Here is a 27,743-nt window from a genome sequence, read left to right as displayed (position 1 = left end):
CCCATGGGGAGCCGGCTGTGTGTTCCCCGCCTCCCCAACAAGGCTGTGCCTCTCTAGCGGTGTGGGGGTCCCCCCCCACACACACACACTCTGTCTCCCCCGGGAGCCCCCAGGCTGAGACAGAGCCACCTATCAAACCCACCCAGGACAGGGAGGAGTTCCAGAAGTGACTCATCGTGTGGAAGGACCCGGTGAATTTCCAAAGGTCCTCAAAAGAGGCTACAGAGATGAGTCTCATTTCCGGGCATCGCAATCAAGAGTCGGGAAGCCCCAGTCTGTCCACCTGCAGCAAGGGAAGAACAACGCTGCTGGGCATGTCGTGCACCTCGTCTTCTGACCCCTGCCCAGTGTGGGACCAGAGCCGAGCTCCCCGAAGGCCCTTCCGAGCTCTGCCTTCCCTCTCCTCTTCGGTCTTTTATTCACCTAGGAGCACAGGCCAGCTAGCTCCCCCTTCCTGGTCCAAATCAGCCAGCCCAGGCCCCGGCTTTGGGGCCCTAGAGCGCGACCTTGAAGCAGCCTGCTCCTCCCCAGCCTCCAGGCCACCTGGCTGCCACGCTGAGCTGAGACCAGTCAAGCTGGAATTCTCTCCCTCTCCTCCGCAACCCCCCTTCCTTCCTCTTCCCCTCTCCCTCTGCTTCCTCCTCCAGCTGAGCGCCCGGCTCTGTGTGTTTCCAGGGAATGACTCACACATTTGCCTCCCACCTGCACTGCCAGCTTCCCAAACCTTCATTCAAAAGGGTCCCAGTGTGAGCACATTTCCACGTTCAGAGGTGTCTGGGGAAGTGAGGGCGGCTGCCAGGCATGCCCCCTGCAGGCAGGGGTGCTCTCCCCGCAGCCTGCGGTCTGGCAGCCTGGCAGCCGGGCTTGCTTTGCGGATTTCTGACTCCCCCCAGGCCAGTGGAGAGAATCCAATCCCACCTTCTGATTCTAAAGAACCGTTTGACTCCGGGCTGGCTCCTTTGCCTTTCTGGGCTCCCTGCCCCCACGCACAAGAGGCACCCGAGGCTGAGCTAGGAGATCTCTGGCCCTTTGGCATCACACCCAGAGTATCCTGCTTTCTGCTGCACCCTCTTTCGAACTAGATGCCTCCCTTTTCGCTCTAAGAAAGGCCTAGGGCAGACAGAACCAGGAGGGGGCGGAGCTCTACTGGACAGGGAAAGCGGGGTGTGGAGAGTCAGGTGGACCACGCAGGTGCGGACCTAGTCAGGGGCTCTGGTCAATGTGGGACATCACGTTCCTGTGCCCACCTGCTCCTGGTTTTCTTCCTCCCAACCCCCCCCCCCCCCCCCCCCCCCCCCCCCCCGCCTCTGCCACCCTTCTTGGCCCACGTGATCCAAGGGAGATTCACAGCCCCTCCTGGGACATGTGATCCCCGCCCCAGCCAATTAACGGTAGCACATTCCCATAGCCGAAGCGATTGGTTGAGGGATGGGCATGTGACCCGGTGAGAGCCAATGAGAGGCCAGGAGCTTAGGGAGCTCGGTTGGGCCTGGGGGAACTCGAAATGCTGCCCCTGTGCGGAGCGGGGGCCAAGTGTCCTCCGACCGCCCGGGAACCAGTTGTGGCCGTTAGTTCAGCGCCTCTTGCGGGGCAGCTGCCGTGGCTCAGCACGTGTGGTGTCACTTCTCCAGTGCAGAGAAGGTGCTGTTACCGTGTCGTGCAGGATGAGAAGGCATCCGGGAGGTGGTGTCATTTGCCCCCGAGGGTGTCCACGGGCCAGGAAGCTGATCTCGGGTTCTCGAGCCCCACTGCTTGGGGCTGGCACCACCCCCCAGATGGGGCCGGGTTTCCGGAGCTTGGGGGGGCTTCCTCCCCTCTGTGGGCCGCCCCCCGCGGCCGAGATGAGCCGAGTCCTGTCCTCGGGCCACCCCTCCAAGTGCCACCAGAATGCCTGTCTGTGCCTCGTGGCGCCTCTGTGGCAGCGCTTGCCTTTGGTGACTCGCCCGTCTCCCACTGCTTCCGGCTTCGTGGGTCTGGGATGCGCGGCCTTACCACCTGCTGTGCCGATTCCACCTCCCCGAGGTGAGGGCAGGTCACCCTCCAGCCCGCCCCGCCCCATCCCTGCCCGTGGGCTCCCTGCCCGTCTGCCCCGCAGCTGGCTGACCTGCACTTGGGCTTATGGGTTCCTTTACTCGTTGGGGCCCCTCCTGCAGACTGGAAGCTTCTCAGGGGCACTGGTCGGATCTGTCCTGTTCACCTTCAGCTTCCCAGCAGCTCCCACACGGCAGGTGCTCAGTGAATACGTGTTGAATGAACGCGTGACACCAATGAGGTGGGCCCAGGCTGCGAGATCTCCAGCCTCTTGCGGTCCTGGCAGGGCTGTCCTCCGCTCCACTTCTTACAGCGGCAGCAGGCCTGGGGGGCTCCCCGGAGGAGGCTGCTTCTCTGCACCCAGGGCTCACACAGCTTCCTGAGGCGGGGTCCCGGGACCCGTGGCACTCCTTCCTCCCTCACAAGGGCTCTGCTGTGCCTTCCGGCACCCACCCTTGTGAGGAATGCTGAGCCCTGTCTGCAATCCACGACCGCATGCCCGAGCCCGCTGGCTGGCAGAAAAGGCTCGTCACTGTCGGTCCTTCCTTCCCTGTCCCCACTCTGCTCACAGTCTGTGGGGGACAGGCAGCCGGTCAGCTAAGTAAGGCAGGACAAGGGCTGGAGCATAGGTTGGCTCATGGCCTGACTGCAGAGGGCTGGGGAGGGGCAGTGGACAGTGACCACCTGGGTCAGTGAGGCTGTGGGAGGAAGGGGACCTTTGCATCGGCACTGGTCACATGGCCAAGGACGTTGATGTGCTGAAAAGCTGTGTGGGCCTCCCTGGGGGCAGGGGTGGGAGGAGCAGATGTGGCTTAGACCCCGGGGACGGATGGAGGTGCATGGGCGTTGGAGGAGGGGCTTTGAGGTGGGGGGTGGGGCAGAAAAGAGGATGCATTCAGGGTCCGAGAGAGGCTTTGGCTTCTCTGCAGAGCACATGTTCCCGTGTTGTCTGGGCATCTCTGGTGTTTGCCCTGCATGGTGGTGCCCTGGGCACTCGGCCAGCGTCACCTCTGCACCCTCGCTGGTCACACAGAGGCGACCCTTCTCTCTTCCCATCCTGCATGGACGCAGCAGGGTGGGCGGGGCACTGGGAATGGCGGTGCGGTGTGAGGGCCTGTGGTCGCTATGGATAGAGCTTTCCAGAGACAGACGCACTTCCACTGAGCTAGGACATCTCCTTAGCGGCAGCAGCGAGGATGGGGGCCCGGAGATGTGGCTCTAGATCTCGCTCTGCCGCGAAGCTGCTGACCTTTGCTATGTCGTGGCGCCTCCCTGGGCCCCGGCCTCCTCATCTGTCAGCTCGGGAGGCCAGGCTGTGGCCTCCCAAGGCCTCCTGGCCGGGACAGGGTGCACAGGGCTAAGGCGCGTCCGCCCCAGGGCAGTGAGTGGACCCCCAGGGGCCCAGAGCCCTCACCCCACTGGCGCGATCCCCCTCCACTGAGGAGGGCTGGTGACGGGAAGGGTAGGAACAGCCACCCCCTCCCGGATGGGCTCTGCTCCTGCTTACTCGCGCTTCATGAAAAAGGCTTTGCTGATCCCCTTACGGCGTGGGCTTGTCAGGCGAGGTGGGAGGAGGCGGGGCTGAGCTGCCCTCCTTGGGGAAGCGGGACACGGCCATTTACATATTTATGAAATCTTTTCCGTTTCGCCCAGGGCCCCGCGTGCACTAAGAGATGTCACAACTCATTTTAAGCTGGGAATCTGTGCTCCAGGAGTGACAGCTCAGGCCGCCACCAGGGCCTGGCAGATATCTGGAGGTGACGCAGAGCCTTGGCTTGGGTTCCTTTCCCAGGCCCGCGGTGACCGGCTCTGCAGCCACGGCCAGGGCACTTGACCTCTCTGGGCCTCGTTTCCCCGAGTGTAAAAGGAGAATAGACGACGTCTACGGCAGGCAGCTTCTGGCACGGCCCTGAAGGTCCCCCAGCCCTGGTGTTCATGTTCTCGTGTCCTCCCTGGTCCTCTGCTCTTGAGTGTGGACCGGCCCCGTGACTCATTTCTAACAGGAAACATAGGGCCAGCACTTCCGGTGTTGGGCACCAAGACGAGGACTTCATCTGTTCATGCCTTGTCTTGCTCTCTTGATCACTCTCTGTGATGAAGTCACCCGTCATGTGTCAGCTGCCCAATGGGGGAGCCCACGTCCAAGTTCATGAGCAATTGCACCCTGCCAACACCACGCGAGAGTCTGAGGCCCCATGGCCGCAGCCGCAGCGGACACCTGGGTTGCAGCCCACGAGAGACCCAGAGCCAACCACCGGCCGAGGCACACCTATTCCTGATCACAGAAACTGCGAGAGAATCAGGTGTCGAAATTTCGTGTCATTTTGTGTTAAGTTACACAGCGGTTGGTAACTGATCCGCTGCCCCGGCCCTTGACGGAGAGGCTGCCTGTGAGTCTACCACGAACAGCATTCTCACATCGGAGGCGCTCGGGGAGATGTGGGATCGGTCTGTGAGCTGTGCGAGGTGTCTCAGAGGCCTGGGGCCCAGCACCAGCAGGAGCTTGCTCAGTCACAGCGATGACGGGCCAAGGGCCGGGCACAGATCGCCTCGGCACAGGCCTGGCAGCACCCTGGCTTCCTGGTCCGGTCCCACTGCCAAGCTGGCTGCCCCCCCCCGGACCAAAGCCCTCGTCGCAGCCGATGACAGCTGCCCTGTGTGTGTCTCATCTGCCCACCTGCCAGGGTCTGTCACTTTTCACTTTTGAAACAGGAGGGGAGCCAACCGCCCCTAAGCTTTTTTGAGTTTGCACGTGCCCAGTGTCACTCTGCTGTACCCTGGCATTCGGTACGGAGTCTGGAACGCAGCGGTGGTGGGGGCCGGTTCGGCCTGGGACATGGTGGCGGTGGGGACGTATTGGGTCTGGGACACAACAGCTATGGGGGACGTATTGGGTCTGCGACACAGCAGCTATGGGGGACGTGTTTGACCTGGGACACAGTGGCGGTGGGGACGTATTGGGTCTGGGACACAGTGGCTGTGGGGACGTGTTTGGCTTGGGACACAGCGGCGGTGGGGGACATATTGGGTCTGGGACACAGCAGCTATGGGGGATGGGTTCAGCCTGGGACACAATGGCGGTGGGGGACATATTGGGTCTGGGACACAGAAGCTATGGGGGACATGTTTGGCCTGGGACACAGTAGTGGTAGGGATGTATTGGGTCTGGGACACAGCAGTTATGGGGGACATACTGGGTCTGGGACACAGCAGCTATGGGGGATGTATTGGGTCTGGGACACAGTGGCGGTGGGGACGTATTGGGTCTGGGACACAGTGGCTGTGGGGGACATGTTCGGCCTGGGACACAGTAGTGGTGGGGATGTATTGGGTCTGGGACACAGCAGCTATGGGGGATGTATTGGATCTGGGACACAGTGGCGGTGGGGACGTATTGGGTCTGGGACACAGTGGCTGTGGGGGACATGTTCGGCCTGGGACACAGTAGTGGTGGGGATGTATTGGGTCTGGGACACAGCAGCTATGGGGGATGTATTGGATCTGGGACACAGTGGCGGTGGGGACGTATTGGGTCTGGGACACAGTGGCGGTGGGGGACGTGTTTGGCCTGGGACACGGCGGCGGTGGGGGACGTGTTTGGGGTAATAACACCCGAGCAACTGCTCTAGAATTAGTCAAACCCAGATGCTTTGCTCTGAAGGTGGGCAAAAGTTCGCCCAAGATATTCCCTCTTCCCTGTTGGTGCTTGACGTGACCTCCCTTACAATGTCTGCTGGGGTGAAGACAAAAGGGGTAATTGACTTGGCTGCCACGCCCGTCCCTCTGGCCGTCAGGCCTCGGTGGACCCTGGCTTCTTGTCGGGGGGCCCGGTGGAGAAGAGGCTTAGCCACCGGGGTGCGGGCCCAGGGAGGCTGGCGAGACTGTCTTCCCTCCGGCCTGCCTGGCAGGACTGAGACCGCAGACGGGTGTGGACGACTTGGACCCACGGCAGGGCGCGTGCTGGGCCTGGAGGAGGCTGAGGCGGGCCATCTGCCGCGGCGAGGTCCCTGGGACTTTCTGAGTTTCCGAGATGGGGGGAATGTCCTCTCTCGGTGCCGTCCGACCCGGCAGCCACTGGCCACACGTGCCCGCTGGTCTCTTGAACTGTGGCTCGTGTGGCGGAGGAACCAATTTTAGTTTTGTTCATTTCTCCCTACTTTAAATTTAACTTTGAGTAACCACGTGGGGCCAGTGCTTCCGTGTGGAACATGGCGGGTCTAGAACTAAGACAGTAAAGTGGGGGCCACTCGGTCTTTATGTCTGGAATCGGATCTTTCCAAGAACGCTAAAAATAACCCGTACAAAAGAAGGAATGTTGAGAGAGATCTCGCTGGGCTGTGAGGGGTGGGGAGGAGCCGAGGGCCTCCAATCCATCAGAGAGATTTCGCCATCTGTCCAGGAGACTGCTTGAGGGGAAAGAAAATTCTTGACTCATTCCTATTTTTAACAGTGTTTATCTTCAGATCCAGGAGACGCCAGGGGATAAGTCTGGGATGAACGCGCCCTGTGCCCTGTCGTTCTCGTTTATGGTGACCGGGCTCTGCCCCGGACCCAACAGACCAGGCGTGTTCTACGTGGTCATGGCCACGACCAGCTCCTTTGTCACCACGGCCCGTGGTTGTAGGCCACTATGACCCCAGCCAGAATATCATCCCCCGCCCGTTAACACCATCAGGGCTCCCACCACCACCTCCAGCCTTAAATACTGCAGCAATGCCACGGCCAACTCCCTTTATCAACCCGGACCAGCCCTAGGGCCACACAGAGAAAACCCCAGTACCCGCCTTGGGAACCCTGCAGAGCGAGGCATGTCCCTGGTCCTGGTTCCCACAGTCCAACCAAGCACCCGGGGGGCGGTGGCGCATCTAGGCTGGGCTGGCCGGAGGAGTGGATGGCAGGCAAGGAGACGGCCGGGAGGCCTGCCCTCGGTGGCACCACAAACGCTGTCCCTCGCCCACTGCCACGGGCCCACTCTCCCGTCTGGCCTCGGCAGGGCCCCAGGGAGACCCGCAGGGATTGGATCCGAATCCCCCTTGCATTGGAGGTGGGGGCAGTGCCCCCAGAGAGCCAGGGGATCATCCACATCCACTGCCCGGCTATTTCTCATCACGCAAAGTGCAAGCTGTCCCGGTGTGACCTTCTAGTGCCCCGGTCCCCTGAGACTGCCCCCGCCCACAGCTGCTCTCGGTACCCCCCACCCCGACTCCCCCTCTCCCAGCTCAGGCAGTATTCCAGAATCTCGTTACTAACAAAGTTCTAATCCAAGCAATGCTCTTCCTGGGGGTGGGGTCGGGCCGTGCAGGGTGGGGTGTTTATGACCCCAGTGTCTGAGAGATGCATGCTGATGCACACCTCTGGGCTTTGACACGCAGATGTCAGCAAGGGGGCAGGCTTTTCCCCTGGGCAGTCCAGGACTTGTGGGTCAATCTAGTGCTAAGATGAAAGTCGGGGGGAGTGGAGACCCCCGGTGGCCTTGGGACCCCACAGGGGCTTTTTTGGGGTGAAGAATAGAGTGTGCTCTGTGCTGTGTGTCCCCCACCCCGCTCTTGGTCAGCACCTGCTGGGTCCCGGGCAACAGGCAGGGCTGACGGTAACATGCGTCTGTGTGCCGGCCGGCAGACAGATGAATGGCTGAATACCAGGCCTTGAGTTCCGGAGCCACACAGAACCAATCTGGAACCCCAACTCTGCTTTTCCCTGCTGTGTAACTCTGGGCAGCTTGCTTAACCTCTCTGAGGCTCGGTCTCCATACGTGTAGATGTGGGTAATTACGGGTGTCCTGATAGGAGTCTCGGGCTGAGCACGCAGCACTTAACCCAGCACCTGGGACCTCGGTAGTCGTAGCAAGGGGGCAGTGGTCGTCATTTATATTATTATTAGGTGCTTTACACATTCAATACCTCATGTAATTTTCAAAATAGCCCCGTGGGGGGGGGGGGGTTCTAACAATCCCCGCTTTACGATGAGAAAGGCTTGCAGAGGTTGGACTGAAGGAAGGCTCAGGGCCCCTCAGCTCCCGTGCACAGCGCTGAGCGCATGTGAGAACATGATAGGGTGTCATGATAGAATGCACTCAAAGGCAAGCCCAGGGCCCGGGCGCTCTGCCTTGAGCCCCAGGGGATGCCTGGGGCGGCCTAGCGGCTCCACAAGCTGTGTCGGTGAACCTGAACAGCGTCACGTCAACGGCTGCAGCCTGACTCCACACCCGCCCGGCTCTGTGGACGAGATGCTCCTATACTCATGCCCCACCTGTGACGCGGGGCATAGAAGTGGCTTCGCGGGTGGGGGCGAGGCACCCATCTCAGGAGACTGTGGTAAGGGGCCAGCGTGGTGCTCAGCGAGGACGAGGGTCATGTAAGAGGAGCCCGCACGTGGTAGCGGTGAGGTGACTTCACAGAAGCTGGCTGGCACCCGGCTGGTCCGACTCGGGCAGGCCAGGCCAACAGCTAGCAGGCAGCAGGGGTGCTGGGGGCCTGGAGTCGACGGACAGGTTCCCTCCAGGGCAAGTGCATGTGACGCCAGTTGTGGGGGACAGGCTCCGGTGTGCAGGCCGGGGACAGGAAGAAGACCAGCACAGAGCCCAGTGCCCAGGCTCCCTGCTGGGCAGTGCTCAGGGCCGAGCACTCCCTGCAGGCGGCTGGGTGTCCTCCCCACCCCAACATCCCAGGGTCACGAGTGAATGACTTCAGGGCCACCCGTTGAGTAGTATGTGACAGACAGGAGCTCCAGGATCTAAGGAGGTGTCTCTGCGGGCTTAAGGGGGTCAGGGGGCTGCTGGGGTCAGCAGGGGTCCTCTTTCTGTCTGCCAAGCCTCTTCTGAGGTGCTCCCTCCAGACCGCCATCCCCTACAGGCAGCCCTCTGGATTTTACCTCGCATGGGCGCTGGGCTGGGCCCTGGCTCTAAGAACTGCTCCTGCTGACCCCCGCCCCCCAACACGCACCAGGAGACAGGTGCTTTCAATGGCTCTCATCCACAAATGGGCAAACTGAGGCACAGAGAGGCCGAATGGCTGGGCTGGGCCCTGTAGCTGGTGTGGGGCCCAGACCTGCTTCTCTACTCCTGCCCCAGTTTCTGCAGCTTGCGTGGGTCTGCGTTTCCCTGGAGCAGCTCATCTCACCCCACCCCTGCAAGGGGGATGCTTTGTTGTCCTACAGGTGGCCCTGCACACAGTGGACCGGGCGTTCACTGGCTGCAGAGCTAGGAAGCGGGGACCCGGGATTCTCACTGGGCAGTCTGGCCCCAGAGTTGGCCTCAAGGCCCACATGCACTGGCCCACTCAGACCCTGCCAGGCTGAAGACAGGAGGGAGCCCAGAGGACCCGGAAGGCACGGGACAACCATCTACAAGGACTGAAGACCTGCGAGGTCCTGGGCAGAGCACCCGGGATCTGGTCCTGCCTTGGGGTTGGGGTCAGGGCTGAGATTAGGGTCCGACAGGGAGGCAAGCCCTTTACCAAATTGCTTTTGCAAGAGCTGAATCCCTGCCTGAGGGGCAGAGAAAGCTGGGGGGCCCGAGGAGAGTGTGGGCCTGCTGCCTGGGGTCCCCGGCCCCCGCTCAGCCCCAGTCCAGCAGCTCCGACGGCGTGAGGAGGCAGCCCCGAGCTGGCCCTAGTGTCCAGGGCAGGAGTCAGGAGGCTCCCGGGCACCAGGCTCCTCTTTGGGGTCTGCTGCCTCCTGGGGCTGCTCCCCGTGTTGGGGCGGCTGTTTAGGAATACGCGTCAGCCCTCCTCCAGGGGCCCTGGGTCCTGCCATCTGGGTCTGGCCTCCCCGAGGCTCCCGGGCACCGTCTCTCTACCCTCCCAGGGTCTCTCGAGCCGCCTCCCCTCGCCTCAGGGCCGCCCGTCCCTGGATCCAGCCCAGGACCCAGAGCCACAGCCCCTGCGTGCTCTGTGGTGGGGGGCGGCCGGCTGCTGGGCTCACTCAGATGCGGGGGAGCGGGAGCTGACTGAGGACCCTTGCCTCCAGCAGCGATGTGGAGACTGCGCGAGGGAGTGAGTTCTCCAGCGTGGCAGCCGCGGGACGCTGCGCTTTGATGCGTAATTGCTGCTTTCCTGCCTGCTGGCCATTCAGAGGAGGAGAGAGAAAGCTTCCTTCATTTTATCTCGGGAAGGTGGCAGCCTTTTCTGAGATCACAGCGAGGGCAGCAATTAGACCGCAGCCTGGGGTCCGCGGCAGTGCCGAGGGACACGCGGCTAAACGGCGCAGGACGGCCTTCCTGCCTGAGCGCTCCAGCCCTGTCCTCAGGCCAAGTCTGCATTTCAGGAAGCGGGCGAGGGGCTGGCCTGGGCGGGAAGGGTCTTCGGGCGCCGGGGTCCTTGCCTAGGAGGGTCTCTACTCCCTGTCTACCCGGGGCCTCCCGTGGCTTCAATGTGGCCCCTGTGCCCAGGCTCCGGATTCACGTCCGTGGCCCTCTGCGCCTGCTGCGGCCTCCGGGCCTGCTCACATTTTGGACCTCACGGTGTCCAGAACAGAGTTCCTGGCTCCCCCGTTCTGCTCTGGGGACATCACGGCCTCGGTGCCGGTCTCTGTGCCCCCTCGCTCCACCAGTGCCCTCGTATACCAGTGTGACAACACTGACCGTGGGTCACAGGCCCCCACGGGTTCTTTTCACACCCAGACTCCTGCATGTGTCCTCGACCTGCCTCTGTGCTCCAGCTGCTAAGCCTGTTCCTTGGACCCCTGGGCTTTGGGGGCTCTTCCTCTGGGTCTCAGCACCAAGGCCACCTCCTTGGCTGCCTCCCATCTTGGCTACCTTCTCCTCCCTGTCACTGTCACTCCCTGAAGGTCACTGTCCCCTTTTTACTTACTTCACTTCATGAGGGTCTGGAGGACCCTCCAGGGGACTGTCACCCTGTTCCTGGCAGGAGAGTGCCCCTGGTGTGTGTAAATGTTCGCCCAGGCATGTGTGCTGATACAACAAGGGGGGGAAGGACACGCGAGTGTGCTATGCCCACCTTACTGTCTTGGCTTCTGGCTCTCCATCAGCCAACCCCGCCCCTTCCCGCTCCCAGGGTGACATCTCCCTCTCTGTGGTGAGCTGAGTCCCCGCTCTGCCCAGGACTCTGCCCAGGAGCCTGCTGGGCCATCCGGGCAGGAGGGCAGAGGGCACCATGGAACGATCCCTCCCAGGAGAAAAGACAAGCACACACAGGAAGGGAAGCATGCTGGGATGGCATGGCGAGGGGTGCATGCAGTCTGCGGTGGTGAGGAGCGTGTGCAGGTGGCCTGGAGTCTGACAATGAGGCTGCATTGGGAAGGGTCTTGGGGACCTCCCCAAAGCCCCTGCAACGCGGATGGGCGTGCATTTGTTCACCAATGTCACTTACGAATCATCTACTCTGTGCCAGGGCCAGGGACCCAGCCGTGAAGAAGGCACAGCCCCCGCAAGGGAGGCAGAAAACCAGCACACGGTGGCCCAAGTGTACTCAGGACCTGCTGAGGTGAAACATCGGCCCGGGCTTCCTGGAGGAGGTGACACCCACTGGAGTTGTAAAACATGGGCTGAAGAGGGGTTCTGGCAGGAGCAAAGCATGAGGAGTGATGGTACAGTGCTGTTGGCGGGGAGGGGGTTCTTGGAAGCAGGGAGGGTGGGGTTTGCAAGCAGGCAGGGGCTGGTCATGGCGGGCCTCATGTGCTGGCTTCCAGGCAGTGGCTAGAGAAGTAAGTTAAATCCCTTTTAGGAAAAGAAACAGAACAGTGAACAGAGCTGAAGCCACGGGGGCACGGGGCTCAGGGTTCAGAAATGGGCATCGGGGGCTGGATGCTTGGCTCCCACAGGTAAATGGCACTAAAGATCTCCATGGGACAGCAGAACCAGCCAGCTTCTCGGCTTGAAGCCAGGGCTGCCTCTCCCTGCGCCTGCAAACAAACAAAACACGACCAGGGGTGGCCACCTGGGGCCACAGACGGGCCAAGGGAGGCAAGTTCGATGCGGAGAAAGACTGTGCCAGGAGCCCAGCCCCAGCATCTGCAAGGGGACCTGAGGGACAGGTGCCCCTGCTGTCAGGACCCCGGCTCTGTGGTCCTGCACGGAGCTGTCCAGAAGTCCAAATAATGAGAGAAGAAGAACGAGAGTAAGAGGGAAATAAAACGAACAAGACCCTGTTCCTCTCTATGAGCTGCGAAGCAAATCCCAAAGTGTGCAAAGAATGAGATGTTCGTGAAGGCAGCTGGAGACCCAGAGTGAGTGGCTCTGGACAGGACAGATGGGGTGCCATCCCTGCCTGGCAGTCAGAGGGAGTGAGGTGGGGGGACATTGAGGATTGGGGTGGGGGGTGCTCAGTGACTGAGGAGAAGTGGGAAGGAGGCTTATGGATATGCTCTCGGTGTCAGGCTTGTGAGAGAGGGCAGCGATGGAGGGCCAGGTGTGAGCAGGAGGCCATGGGTTTGGTTTGCACTTTGGGGCTGCCTTTCTGCCCCACTCCTGGTATTTCCTTCAGATACGGAGACCCGAATGGCCCTGGGAAATCAGGAAAAATAACGGAGTATGCCCTTTTCCTTTCCCTTTCCCTTAGGGGCATTCTCTTCCACCCTCCTTATGGTGTGTCTTCCCCGGCGGCCTTGCAGTTGCGGGGGGGGGGTCTGTCCCCCTGGGGCAGCGCTTCCTGCAACAGGGGCTCAAGTCTGCCTCCCGCTGGGCAGCCCCATGGCTGTTGCAGCAAGCTTCACCCTCCAACTCAACCTTTCTCAGCAATAAAGGCGATAGTCTGGCTTCCATAAGAAAAAAAAAAAAAAGTAAGTGAAAATATCAACAATGGGAACGTGAATTCGCTCCAGATAAAATTAATTTCATAGAACAGTTTGAGGAGGACTTTAAAATAAACTGGTTCAGGTTACAAGAGATTAATGAAGGTGTAATTCTTACTAAGAAAGAATAAGAAAGTATGGGGGGAAAGGCAGGAAAGAAACCAGATCAAATGGATGTGTATAACCAAATAAAAATCCTGGATATAAAAACAGAGCCATAGGAAATGATGCCATAAACCTCGGAAGGGACATAGCACAGAGAAGAGTAATGAGTTGGATGCACTGTGCTGGAGCTCACCGATAGCACAACACAGACAGAGACAGAAATGAATAAGCGGTCAATGGGGTTGGGGAAGAAATGGAGGCCCTGCCACTGGATGCCATAGTAGAGAAGCGTGGCTTGAAGAGATAATGGCTGAGAATTTTCCAGAAATAAAGAGCCACACTAGTCCTCAGATTAGAATTGCCCTCAGAGAAACGGAGCCAGACAAATAAAGATGCCCCGTGCATGGCACATTGTCACGATTAAAAATACAGAGGATTAGTCACCAGTCTTCAAAGCTACCGGAAGACTTCTGCTTCCAACAAAGACAGAATAACAGGAACTGAATTTACTCCCATGGGAAACAAGCTCTGAATTAGAAATAATAGGAGACAGTGGCTTTCATTACACTGGGCCTCAGGCAATGAAGCACACTGGCCTCTGAGATGTGAGATACTAACGAGGAGAGCCCTAGAGTTGTCCCTGCTTACAGCCCTGAGTCTCTGGGCCACATCAAGAAGATGGGCACTCAGGCAGACCCTGGAAGTCTTCCTGAGCTTATTAAGGGGGCAGGGAGCCTGGGGAGAGTTCCCAGGAGGAGGGTCAGCGAGGAGAAGCTGCATGGGGGGGAAGGCTGGGGGCGGCGGAAGGTCCCCTTGGGCAGTCAACCAGGTACTGATAAGCACACACATGTGAGGAAAGTCACTGAGGCTGGATGGGATGAAATAGTGCCTGACACTCGCACCAGCCAGGCTGGAAGTCCGTGTGACTCATGGGATGTTTGTTGGGCAGAGCACACAGAAGGGCTTTACCTCAAGTGTGGGGATGATTGGGCATACACTGAGCATGTCTCTCATCCTGTCCAACAGTTTTAAAAGCAAGACCTGAAAATATCTAACTGTTTCTAGGTACCTGAACTGCATCCCAGAGAAAAAAAAGAGGAAACATACTTATAAGTATCTAAAAATAGCACCTAAAAAATAAAACGTTCTGTGTCTGACTTCCAATAAAAAGCCACCAAGCATGAAGAAAAGTGGGAAAATATAACCTATATGAGGAGGAAAAAATCAATTGAAGTCTATCTAGAACACAGATGTTAGAATTCGTAGATATGATATGAATATATATGTGTTAAAAAAATTTAACGAGAAAGGATTAATAAATATAAATCTTAATAAAGGGAACAAAAAACCTCAGTAGAAACATGGAAGGTGTAAGAACAGGACTCAAATCAAACTTGTAAATATGAAAATGTCAGTGTGTGGGATAATATGCATTGTATGAGATTAACACAGACTTGAACAGCAGCAGAAAAGGTGAGTGAGCTTGAAGACATAGCAAGAGAAACCATCTGCAATGAAAGTGAGAGGGAAGAGATCATGTTTTTAAATATGAAAAAACCTTCACTGAGCTGTGGAACAACTTCAGATGGCCTAACAGGCATGCAGTTGGTGTCTCCCAAGGGAGAAAAGAGCACAGAAATTGGGAGACATAATAATAAAAAAAAATGTGTTTTTTTTTTTTTTCTAATGGATGTGATACAAAATACAAGCTAGAATATATTCTGGGCCATTAAAACATTTACAAGGATTTAAGTCATATGAAATACATTTTCTGACCACATGGAATTAAACCTCAAAAAAATAATGGGAAGATATCTGAAATACCTCAAAATATTGGAAAATTAGTCATTTATAAAGTATGCATAGGTGAAAAAATTGGAAAAGGGAACTTAGAAAGCATTTGGAACCAAATTGACATGACTATGTAACATGTCAGAATGTTAGCAGTGTCATCACAGCAGTACTTAGAGGAAATTTGTAGCAATAGTTGTCTATACCAGAACATAAGAAAGGTCTGAACTTAGTGACTCAGTGCCTCGGGCTTTTGCCCTAAGAGAAGGGTGGATTAAACGCAAAGTTAGCAGGAGAAATGAAATGATAAAACATCAGATGAAAAGCAATGAAATAGAAAATGTGAAAACAATATAGAAAATCACTAAAATCGAAAGCTAGCTCTTGGAGAAGGCAAATCATTTATAAATCTCTAAGCAGACTTATTAGGAAAAAATGACATAAGACACAAATTACACCAGAATCCTTTTTTTTAATGTTTTTTTTTTTTAATTTATTGTTGAGAGAGTGCGGTGTAAGTGAGGGAAGGACAGAGAAAGAGGGAGAGAGAGAGAGAATCCCAAGCAGGCTCTGCACTGTTAGTGCAGAGCCTGACTTGGGGCTTGAACCCACGAACCGTGAGCCAAAATCATGAGTCAGACACTCAACTGACTGAGTCACCCAGGCACCCACATATTACACGAGGATTCTAAAAGGCGAATCACTACAGATCCTACAGACATGAAATAGATTGTGAAAGGAATATCACAAACCAGTTTTTACCAAAAAAGTTGACAACTTAGATGAAATGGATAGATTCCTGGAAAGACACACTCAAGAAGAAAGAGATAACCCAAAGAGGTCCATATCTGTTATTGAACTTTTGGTTAAGCACTTTCTCACAAAGAAACTATAGCCCCAGATGGCTGTACTGGTGAATTCTACCAAGCCCTTAGGGAAGAGATAATGTCAATTCCATAGAAACTCTTTCAGAAAATTGAACAGGAGGGAATACTTTCTGCTATGGACTGAATATTTGTGTCCCCTCCAAATTCATATATTAAGGCATAATGCCCATCACCCTGATGGCCTTTGGAGGTGAAGTCTTTAGGAAGTGGTTAGAACCTGAGTGTGAATCCCTCATTAATGAGGCTAGTGCCCTTGTAAGAGAGACCCCACCCAGCTCTTTTACAGAGAGCCTTTCTGCTACCTGAGGACACACTGAGAGGGCAACAACTACTCACCAGGAAGTGGGTCCTCACCAGATACTAAATTGGTTGGTGCCTTGATCCTGTATGTCCAGCCTCCAGAACTGTGTGAAATAAGCCCCCCAGTGTGTGGTATTTTGTTACAGCAACCCAAGCGGACTAAGTCACCTCCCAACTCATTCTGTGAGGCCAGCATTACCCTGATGTCAAAACCAGACAAAGATGTTGCATAAAAAAAATAAACAAAACCACAGGCCAATATCTCTTATGTATATAGATGTGTAAGTTCTAAACATAATTGTATCAAATCAAATCCAACGATGTATAAAAAGGATCATACACCATGGCCACGTGGAATGCAAGGTTGATTTAACCTTTGCAAGTCAGTTAATTTAATTTATTACATTAACAAATGAAAAAAGAAAAATTACAATGGTATTTAACTGAAAAGAAGTATTTGACAAAATCCAACACATTTTATGGTTAGAAATTGTCAGCAAATAAGGGATAGAAGTAGACTCGGGGTGCCTGGGTGGCTCAGTCGGTTAAGTGTCCAACTTCAGGTCAGGTCATGATCTCACGGTTCGTGGGTTCGAGCCCCATGTCGGGCTCTGTGCTGACAGTTCAGAGCCTGAAGCCTGGTTTGGATTCTGTGTCTCCCTCTCTCTCTGCCCCTCCTCTGCTTGCTCTCTGTCTCTCTCTCTCTCTGTCTTTCAAAAATAAATAAACATTAAAAGTTTAAAAAAAAGAAGTAGACTCCTCAACCTGATAAAAGGTATCTAGTGAAAACTTGCACATAACATTTTTCTTAGTGATGAAAGGCAGCATTTTCTTTTTGCTAACATTAAGAGCAGTACCATATTTATTCTCCTCACTTCTATTTAACATTATAGTGGAAGTTCCCATCAGTTCAACAATGCATGGTAAAGAAATAAGAGTCATGGAGCCTGGAAAGGAGGAAGAAAAACTCTTTATTCACAGAAAACATGTTTTTTTTTTTTGGGGGGGGGGGAGTCTAATAGTATCTACAAAACACAACAACACAAAACCGTGCTAAGACCGATAACTGAGTTCAGCAATGCTGCAGGGCACAAGATCAGTCTACAAAAACAGTCGTATTTCCATGTATGAGTAAGGATCAGTAGGAAATGGAATTTAAAGGTACCACTGGGAATAGCATCAAAGTTATGAAACACATAGGAACATATCTGTGAAAAACATGAAATACCTGTACATTGGAAAACTAGAAAACATTGCTGGAGGAAATGAAAGAACTGAATAAATGAGGTGACCTACCCTGTCCCCATGTCAGAAGATTCAGTGCTGTTAAGATATTAATTCTCTCAGATTTGGTCTGTAGATGCAATGCAATCCCAATCAAAACCTAAGCAGTTAGAAAAAAAAAAGCGGACTGATTCTAAGATTCCTATGAAAATGTAAAGACCTAAAGAGAATCCAGAACTATTCACAAAAAGCAAGACTGATTATGGACACTATCTGATTTCAAGGCTTATCATAAAAGCCCAGGGGTTGAGAGTGTGCATGGGCATGGAGCTAGACAAACACACCCATGGAGCAGAACATACACACACACACACACACACACACACACACGTGGACTAATGACTTCAACAAGGGTGCACAAGCAAGTTCGTGCAGAAGGGATGGTCTTGCCAACAAATGGCGCTGGGACAATTAGACACCCATATGCCAAAAAGAAAAAAGAAACCTCAATCTATTCTTTGTATAAAAAGATTAGGGGCTCCTGGGTGGCGCAGTCGGTTAAGCGTCCGACTTCAGCCAGGTCACGATCTCGCGGTCCGTGAGTTCGAGCCCCGCGTCAGGCTCTGGGTTGATGGCTCAGAGCCTGGAGCCTGTTTTCGATTCTGTGTCTCCCTCTCTCTCTGCCCCTCCCCCGTTCATGCTCTGTCTCTCTCTGTCCCAAAAATAAATAAACGTTGAAAAAAAAAATTAAAAAAAAAAAAAGATTAATTTCAGAATAGATCATGGGCCTAAATATGAAGGAAAAACATCAACTCCTAAGAGAAAACATGGAAACAACCTTTGTGACCTCACAGTGAGCAAAGATTTCTCAGCCTGAACACCACAAAATAAATGAACAAACTCGACTCCATCGAGACTGCACACATCTCACTGAGAGACACTGTGGAGCGCCTGACAATAGAGCCATGGGCTGAAAGAAATGACCTGCACGTCATGTACCCGATGAAGGACTTTTATCCAGAACAGGTACAGGATTCTCCATGCTCAACAGTGAGAAAACGACCCAATAAAGCATGGCTGCAGACTTGAATAGACACTTAAACATACATGGAGGCAAGGGAGCGCATGGGAAGATGCTCGATAGCACTTGTCTTTAGGAACCGTCCCCACGCGCACTCACTGAACGTAACAATGGAAAAAACGATCGCATCAGGTGTTGGCGAGGATGTGGGCGACAATGCTCATGTGCGGCAGACGGGGACGTACAGCGATAGGGCCACCGTGGAAGCGCAGTGTGACGGTTTCCTAAAAGTTAGACATACGCCCACCGTATGATCCGGCCATTCTCCCCAGGAGAAGAGAGGCATGTGTCTAAGCCAAAACTTGCACATGAATGCTCACAGCAACTAAGTTCATAAAAGCCCAAACCAGGGGACAGCCCCTCTGTCCACGGATGCCTGCATGGGAGATCACGTCGTGGCACGTGGTACCCGTGTCACGGGATGCGGTCCAGCGGTACGGGAGAGAGGGCAGCTCGAGCGACGTCATGGGTAAATCTCAACACGATGGTACCGCGTGGGGGGCGCCAGACGTGAAAGGACCCTGAAAGTCTCCTGCGCTGCTCGCTGCAGCAGACGTGGCTTCAGTGTGTATAACCCACAGGGTATCAGTGTCTAGGACAGAGAGAGCACCTCCACGAAAAAGACAGAGAAACCTTACGGAAAAATGGGTAGTTTTTGCATAGCTCGCTAGCGAGGAAACGAAATGGCAAATACATAAAGGAACCTCATTGTCACTATCGCGGGAACGGCGGTTACTCTGCAGGCACGCCATTCCACCCGCGTGGGCTGGCAGAGGCTGGGAGCCGGCCCACAGCCGTTCGAGGGTACGGAACAAGGGGTCTCTGAGCCGTCACCGTGGGAGCGCCCCAGCACCACTGTGCGGAGAGCAGGGCGGCCGGTGAAGCCGCCCGTGGCCTGTGCGCAGCAGTGCTGCTTCCAGAAAATCCCTCACGACAGGTGCAGACAGACACGTCCGCCCGTCCACGGGAGGACGGTGCGCGATTGCTCCCTGGTCAGGAAAGGCCTGGTGTGGGGGAGGGCAGTGAGGATTTGAGCTAGAACCACCCTTCCCCACGCGGCTAAGTCTCGCGAACGAACGCTAGCTGCAATGCGTTGCACGGCGTAACCCACTATTTATGTAAAGTTTAAAACCCTACAAAAGAACATTACATATTGTTTATGGGAACATAAAAATGCAGTAAAAGTAGGCAATGCTAGCACATGAGGAACATCTCATTCCAGCTGCGGGTGTTGTCTCTGGGAGGGGATGCGGGGAGGTGGGAATGGGGAGAGTGACAGAGGCCAGGCGAGGGCCGCCTCCGCTGTGACAGGCCAGCACCAGGCATCCCTGGGAGGCCGGACCTCTAGCCAGCGGCCCAGGGTGCCTCCTGGAGAAGGTGACAGTTGCCTGGGGCCCGGCATAGAAGTGGATGGAACAGAGCCGGGCAGGGTGTTTCCTGGATGGAGAGACCCCCGGTGCGATTCTCTGGCGGAGGGGACACTGGACACCTTGGGGCCAGCAAGGCCGGCTCAGGTGACATGCAGGGGGCACTGAGGGCCTTGGATTTTGTCCTGGAGGCCGAAGGAGCCAATATCAGGGGTGTGGAGGAAGCAGGGGTGAGGGGAGCTGCCCTGGCCTGGCTGCTGGCATCCCCGCCTGGAGGGTCCCTCACTCTTGTCACTGCAGCTGGCTGCATAGGCTGGGCCTCATGGCTCTGCCACACACACGAAACCCGCTGGTTCCCACTCCGCGTCTTTACCTGGGTACCACCTCTGATGCTCTTGTCAGGCCCTCGAGTCCCCACAAATATGTCCCACTGTTCAGGCGGCTTCTGTCTTCAGGTCTTCCTGCTGTCTGACTTGTCCCAGTCGATGCTGCTTTCTAAGACCCTCCCGTGCTGCAGATAGACACCTGCTGGCAGCTTTTCCGGGTGCATCCCCTACCTGCACCCCGCATTGTACCAGCACATCCCCTCCGGCACTCCCCGGAGCCACTGCCTTAGCCGGATGACCTCGGACTGCCTTCCCCTCTGGCTCTGGGCTGCGCTGGCCATGAGCGGTGGGCAGTCAGCAGAGGAGGGACACAGGCTGGCACGTTGGGACTCACTTCTTGCCCTGCCCACCAGGGTCAGGGGGAGAGGCCGGGGGCGGCGGGGGTGGGGAGCGGCGGAGGCCAGCGGGAGAATGGGGGACACGTGGGCCAGAGCCGCTCGTCCCGTCACCCAGTCCAGGCGGAGCCCCCGCGGGCCCCAGAGTGAGTTGGTTGGCTCCCTGAGTGTGGCCCGTTCCAGCTGACCTCCCGCCGCCCCACGTAGCCTGCCGTCAGGTGCTCTGAGGTCTGGGGGCTCCTGGTGATGTGGAGAGGAAGAGATGGCTGATCAGACCCCAGGCCATTTGAAGGGTCTCCTCCTCCGTGTCCCACTCCCCGGCCCCGCCAGGGTCTCCACAGGGCTGGAGCTGGGGCGTGGGCCCCAGCTGACACCAGCACACAGGAGTCCTGCCCCAGCGCCCTGGCCAGCGCTCCTCCACGGGCTTCTGCTCTGATGGGGACACATGGCCTATCTGGCCCCTGCTCCTCAGGTGCTGACAAACCTGGTCACGGGTCTTCATTGGCCGTTCAGGGACCTCCTGCTGCAAATGCCAACTTCAGCCTTTGCTCATTCCTCACCTGTCTTAACCCCTGTGTTTTCCAGAAAGGGCAGCTCGGGCTCCTGGGGGCCAGGGTGTGCCGGGATCCCCACCGTCAAATGCAGGGCACGTTCAGAGCCCCGGGATCTGGACGCCTGGCCCCTCTCCTGCCCTCCCCTCTCCATGGTGTATGTGAGACAGGGCCCTGCTGGAAGAATTTCCACAAGCCAGCAGCACGGAGATGCGCCCCCACCCCCAGCCAGCCGAGGTGCCCACGGGGCACATCGAGTCCCCTGTGTGTGCTTTTCTGCTGAGCTGTCACACGGGGTATTATCTGTTGTTGCAATGTATTATTGCCACAGACACCGCACGTTAGATCTCAGTGTCAGCAAAAAGATCAAGGAAATTCATTTATTATTAACTTATGATAGATGTAAGACTGATTGCTTTGTGGGCTCTGGGCTTCAGGGGAAAGTGGGGAAAACGTGGCCACTATTCAAGGCCACTTGTCCCACCCCAGCCACTGAGGGTGGGGTCAGCTTGCAGATTTGGAAATGAGGAACTGAGAAAATAGCATTCGTATGGCGTCCTCCGTCCAGCCCAGCACACGTTTGCCTACGACGGCCTCTCGTGTCTAGGGCGAGGCTGCGGGACGATGAGACAGTGCATAGACAGGAGCCCTCAGACCGCCCCGTTCATGGCCACTCGCCATGTGCCGGGCACTCTTCGTTTAATCTTTGCGACAACCCTGGGAAGCAAGTGCTGTCCTTGCCCCTTTTTGTGGACGAGGGGAGTGGAGGCCGCCAGCAACTTGTCCGGCGTCTCGCCATCCAAACCCTGCACAGCTGACCCGCTGTGCACAAGGTCAGTGCCCACGGAACGGGTCTCCTTTGCCTCACTGGTACCCGAGGCCCAGGCGAGGAGACTGAGGGTCAGAGCAGGGCAGTGACCGTTCAAGGTCACCTGAGGAGGGGCTGAGAACACGTCCCTCTCTGCTCTATCTCATCCACCCCGAACCCCACACACACACCTTCGGGACAGGTAGGCCTTCCGCCTGGCCTCCCGAGCCAGCCCCGCACCCTGTCCCACTGCATTTGACAGGCCACTGTCCCCTCCAAGGCCTGAGAAGTCAGCCAGGCCGGAGCCTGTGTGTCTGGGCCCAGTGCCTGCTGCAGCCTGCCCAAGGGGCCTCGGCCGTAACAGGTCAGCAGGGGTGTTAGGAAAACCCAAGGCTTTGGGCTTCATCTGCCCAAGGCCACCTTGGTCCCTCCAAGATGGCACCTCCAGGCGCGCTTCGGTCCTGGGGGCTCTGGGAGGTGGGCGGGGGTGGTGGGGGCGGGTGCAGGGTTCCTGGAAGGGGGAGGGGCCTCAGGCCGTCTGGGCACCTAGAGGATCACTGTCCCTGGGTCCCCACTCCGGGTCCCGGTCTCTGGGCTGGGCTGTGGGGAAAGAGCGGGAGTGGGTGCAGGGCTGGAGCTAATGTGAGGACCGCAACACTCGGTGACCGACACAAATGACCTTTTAATGCTACGTTTAAAACAGAATGAAAATAAATGCATATATATCCACGCGGAGCAAACTAATATTTTAAATCAATACAGCATCGGCCGGGGCCGGGGTTAGCGTGAAGGGTGCACGTGCCTGCGTGGTGGACCCTGTGTCCATTTAACAATGTAGATGTTTATCCCCCAGGGGTTCCTTAGGCGGAGCTTTTGTTTTTAAAATGTTGCATCGAAAGACTGTTTATCTGGATTGCCGAGCCTCTTGCACTGATTCTCCCTGGTCCCAGCTCCATGGGATCCAATCTTTATTTATTTAAACTTCTGATATTCTGTTCACCTTGGACCGTTGTGTGTGCAGTATTTTTCACATACTGCATGAAAATAGTATTTATCTTGATTGCGGAGTTTCCTGGCACCCCCTCGGGTTCTGCGTCCAGGGCCAGTGCCTCGCTTCCCACTCCTGGGAGAGGAGGGCATGTCAGCTCTGGGCTGTGGAGGCTGGAGCAGCCCTGGGGCATCGCCCTCCAGCGAGGCCGGAGCCCTGGCCCGCACCCCGCCGCCACCCCCCCCCCCAACACCCCAGCAGCGTGGGCTGCTCCCCTGGCCTCAGTTTTGTCACTGGGAGAGGGGGGGTCTCTTAGCATCCTTGCTAAGCCTAGTTCCTGGTGATGGTCAAAGGACAGCACAGTTATCTTAGAAAACATCGAGAGCGTTCCAGCTCCTGGGCAAGCTCTGTGTGACTTGGGGCAAATGGGCAATTGTAGGGCAAACGCAAAGCAAGGGACGAGCAGCGCTGGGATGACACGGTGAGAAAGGCACCGCGTGCCCCACCGTTGGGCATTGCACGAGCCGGCGTAGCTGCAAATCCCAGTTTCTTAAAACTGCTGCTGCCTTCTCTGTCCTGGGTGTGCCTGGCACCCCACGCAGGGCCGGGAGACTCTGTCGGACCCCGCAGGCTCAGAGCGGTCCCGGCACAGAGTGAGCGTCAAAGGGCGGCCTGTCCTTGGTAACCTGGGGTGCTGCGGCTGCTATCCCTTTCCCTCAGGGCCCCGAGAACCCCTGCCCCCCCAGCCCCCCAAGCCAGGCCATGCCCTTCCCCCCACCCTCGCCCCCTGCCCTGTACTTCCGTCCTGATTTCTTCATTTCTCCGGCAGGCCTGCCGTGGCCTGACTAGCGTGACAGATACGCTCGAATGTGTCTAATCCTTGTCAAGAGATTTGGAGTTGCTTTAAGCAGAGCAGATGAATTAACCATTTTGGCAGGGAGGGGCTTTTCTCTGCTTTTGAGAAGTGGGGCCAACTGAGGTTGGCAGCTAGGGGCCGGGGCCGGGCCTCGAGCCTCAGGTCCCGACCCCCGCCGGGGCGCAAGCAGAGGCCGTGAGGCCACCCGCCACCTGATTTTGGTCGGAGACACAGAAGGGAAGGAGTTAAGCCGTGAGCTGCCTTCCCCAAAGCAATTAATTACAGAATTGGAGAGGTAGGCCCAGACAATTACGTCCTAGACAAAGGAGACGGAGGGAGGCGAGGGTAATAACTTCAGAGGGCCTCGCGCTGTGAGATTAATAAGCGTTTGGCATTTGGGCGGCCGGCGGGGACTTGGGCAGCTCTGCCCCAGGGCCTGCTGCGTGCTGCCCCCTGGGAAACCCCCCGGGCTCAGGTCACTGTTACTGTGGCGGCTGCCCCTGTTGGCTTCTTCCAGAGGGTGGGGGCGGGGCAGGCGGAAGGGGGGGCTGGGGGAGGGGGTCCTGGGGCTTTGGGATGGAGATCCAGGCTTGACCTCAGCCCCAGCCAGGACGCCTCGCGAAGAAGGCCACTGGGCTCGAGACCCCGTTTTGCCACTTACGAAGTGCTGACCTGTGACAAACGGGGTTCCTGTCTCCTCCTCCAAGTGACAATGATCACAGTGGGCCGGCTGGCCACGCAGGGTCAAAAGAGACTGTGGGACAAGCCTTTGGTGATGTTCCTGGCGTGGGGCAAAGGCTCGAGGCCGTGCCTTTCTTGCCCCTGCAGCCCCCCCAACCGCCTGGCACACGGCAGGGCCCGCCCTCCGCCGCCCACTCCAGCGCTGGCCATCAAGCCCCCGGCCCGTCCCTCCTAAGCAACCTGACCCCCGCACTGCAGCACAGGGTGGCTTTCCCCTTCCCCACCATCTCCTCTTCCCTTGAAACGCCCCTGCCAGGGGAAAGGGAAGTCCTAAGGAGAGGGAGGTCTGGGGCTGGGAGAGCGGAGTTCATTCACTGATTAATTCACTCATTCATTCATCCCTCAGACAGCTGTTTCCTGGAGCCGGCCTGTTTGCTGCCAGGGGACCCGATGGGCCAGCCCAGCCTGGTGCCCCGTCCGTGCGGAACACGCCTGCAGGACCAGGGACACACGGCTGGGAGACTGGCAAATGTATTCAGCAGCCTTTCAGGGGAGGCATGCTTCTGCGACAAGACTCAGCAGGGGCAGGGAGAGAGTGAGGGCCGAGAGGGCGGGGTGGGCCCTGCATTCTGGTGCAGGGAGGGTGTGTGCTGGGGGCCAGCAGCCCAGGGCGGGGTGAGGCTGTGCGGTGTGGCCACTCTGGCCAGCGGGGTCCAGCCTAGGGACCCAAAGACCCCGCTCAACCCCAGGCCCGCAGGGGGACAAGGAGGCGGGCCAGCTCCTGGCCGGATCTGTTTCTCTAGCCGTGACACGGGGGAACAGGAACCAGTCCCAGGGCTGCAGGAGACCCCACATGCGGAGCCACGGCCCCCAGGAGGCCCCCTCCAAGGGGCTCTGCTTGGCGGGAAGGGCCCTCCCTGGTCGCCCAGCCTCACTGTGCCCCGTTCACGCCGGCCGGAGGGGCCGATCAGCCGCGTTAAGCCAAGGGCTTCGGGGCTTTGAGGAGCCCCCTCCCCCACACGCGTGCACGGGTGAAATCGCGTTCCCTCCTCCACTCCTATCTCTGTGCAGCAGACGCGCGGGGAGGCTTTTAAATACTAACTGGAAAGCCCCGAACCGCCGGACTTGGGCAGGCAGGTGCCTTTAATTCTTCATTTTCTCGCCCCCGGCGCCACCCCTCGCGGGCCGCGCTTTCTGTTTAATTAGGGGAGAGAGAAAATTGTGACATCAACTCAAGGGCATCCCCTCCCCGATGCGGAGAAAGCAGGGAATTAATCGCAGGCCCAGCCAGCACGGCCCCCTGAGCAAATCCACTTACTGATTTAAACAGTTGTAGATAAGGTGGGGGGAGGGGCGGCCTCTGGGGGCTGCGGTGCAGGGAGCCCCGCCCCTCCGAGAGGCTGGGCCTCGGGAAGGAGCAGAGGGTCACGTGGCCCCCCGCCCCCGCGGAGCCCCGCACAAAGCCGGGGGCAGAGGCAGGTTTGTGTTCTCTGTTCTGGAAATCTGAGCGCTGGGAACAGGCTGGGGGCAGGGACAGCTGGGCAGCCGAGGGGGCGGACTTTGAAATCTGTTCGATCACTCATTCATCCACCCACCCACCCACCCAGCCGTCCTTTCATTCATTCGTGCTACGCGCACTTTTCCAAGGCGGGACGGGTTTCAGGCTCTGTCCTGGGCACGAGGCTCAAGGCTAAGCAAGAGGGACCCTGTCCGCTCCCGCGGCCCAGGCCAGTCTCCTGAAGACGGCATGGACCCGATGACCGTACCCCTGTGGGTGTGCTCGTCTCCGGTCCCCTGGACTGCCCCGTGGTTTGGCCAATGACCTAGCATCCCGGCACCTCCCTGGTCTGGTCACTGCAGTGGGGGCCTGGGGGCGGGGCGGGCGGATGACCAGTTGGTACAGGTGCCACGAGGGAGCACTCCCTCTCTGTGCCTCATCCAGAGTCCCCAGAGCCCCCGTGACCTCACCCCTTCTCCCAGGGGGGCCTCCAGGATGCAGCCCTGGCAGGAAACTCCTCTGAGCACCATTTCCTCCCCCCGCCAGGAGGACACGCATAGAGGGCATGTCCCCAGCACGGGCTACATCCCCTCTTGTGCCCCATGTCCTAGTGGCAGGCCCAGCTCTTGGGGCACGGTCCCTGCCCATGTGGGAGGTGGGTGGCTCTTCTTCTGACGTGGGGTGAAGCCTCACCTTGGGGCCTCTCCTCCTCCCCGCTGCCCGCACTGGATTTATCCACTCACCAAACCAGCTCCCCGGTCCAGGCTGTTGGCTTCCTAATCTACCGCTGGGATCGCTCAGGAGTCCCTGACTCATCGAGGGTTCTTCCCGCCCCAAAGCCTTGTCAGGGCTGAGGATGGGGACAGGCGTGGGGTTTCCGTCTTACCCCCGCTCTGCCGCGCCAGGGCTGCGGCCTGAGTGAGTCGGCCCCTGGCCCCCAGTCTCCCTGTGTGTGAAAAAGTGTCAGGCTGGACGGTCCATCCCTGCTTGGACAGTGTGGGACTTTGCAGGGCTCCTGGAACCGCGGGCCTGACCCTGGAGTCCCCAAGGTGTCCACCTCTCTCTCTGCCTCAGGATCACTGCCGTAGCGTTTGGTTCCGGGACGATTCCTGATTCAGAGGTTATTTCGCTGCTGACATACCTGTGGTCAGCCGGCCAGGGCCCCTGCCATCCAAGGGCTTGTCCGGGGCCAGGACCTGCCCCACACAGCTGCAGCTGGAGGCCTCTCCCTACAGCTGCTTGAGCGTCCTCACGAGGTGGTGGGCAGTGATGGGCAGGTGGCAGGAGAGTGACGGAGAGACAGGAGGACCCTAGAGGCCAGTCACCAAATACCCAGGTGTGGGGGGGGGTGCGGACGACTCAGCTCTGCCTCCCAGCCCATGGCCAGCCCGAGCTTCCTCCCTTCCCCGATGGCCCACCCCTCCCCGCCTCTCCCCATGCTGTTCCCAGGCCTCTTCCGGCCTGGCTGTCTCCTTCTCTGTCTGTGGGCGCTGTTGAGTCTGTCTGTCCGTCTGGTGAGCGTGTTTCTCCCTGGTCACCTTCCCCGTGTCCCACCTCTGCACCCAGGGAGACCCCGTCTTCCTGCACAGCTTCGGGGGCCCTGCTGGACACCCACCGCTGGGAGCATGGGCCTCCTCTTCCTCATTCAGAACCAGCCTCTTCAACTGCTGATCGTTGAAAGGAAGAAAAACGAAGAGAAAAGAAATTCAGCCTGTGGAGAGCCACCCGTCAGGCACACTGTGCTGTGTAGTGAGGACTGAGAATTTCAGAGCCTCTCAGCCCGGAGCCTGGCTGCCTCCTGACCGTGAGCCACACTCCCCTCCCGGCCAGTCCTCCTGTTCTGTGTCCCCTCCCTGGGCCCCCACGCTGGCAATGGGAGGTGGCCACCCACCCCAACAGGGGATGGTGGAGACTCACCTGTTCGGTGGGGTGTTGACTCTCCGTGGCCCCACCCTCACCTCGTCTGGGCCCAGACTCCTGCCCCTTCCCAGCGATGGGTGGGCGAAGTCCCCCGAGTGACCTCAGAGGACTCTTGTGTCACCTGCCACGGCTGTTACTCTCGGGGCCGTCCTGGGAGTAGCCGGGTCCTCATCTCCGAGAAGACCTCA

The sequence above is a fragment of the Leopardus geoffroyi genome, chromosome C3 (assembly GCF_018350155.1).
Source record: "Leopardus geoffroyi isolate Oge1 chromosome C3, O.geoffroyi_Oge1_pat1.0, whole genome shotgun sequence".
NCBI lineage: Eukaryota > Metazoa > Chordata > Mammalia > Carnivora > Felidae > Leopardus > Leopardus geoffroyi.
The sequence above is the reverse complement of the archived record's forward strand: the minus strand, read 5'-3'. Positions refer to the sequence as shown.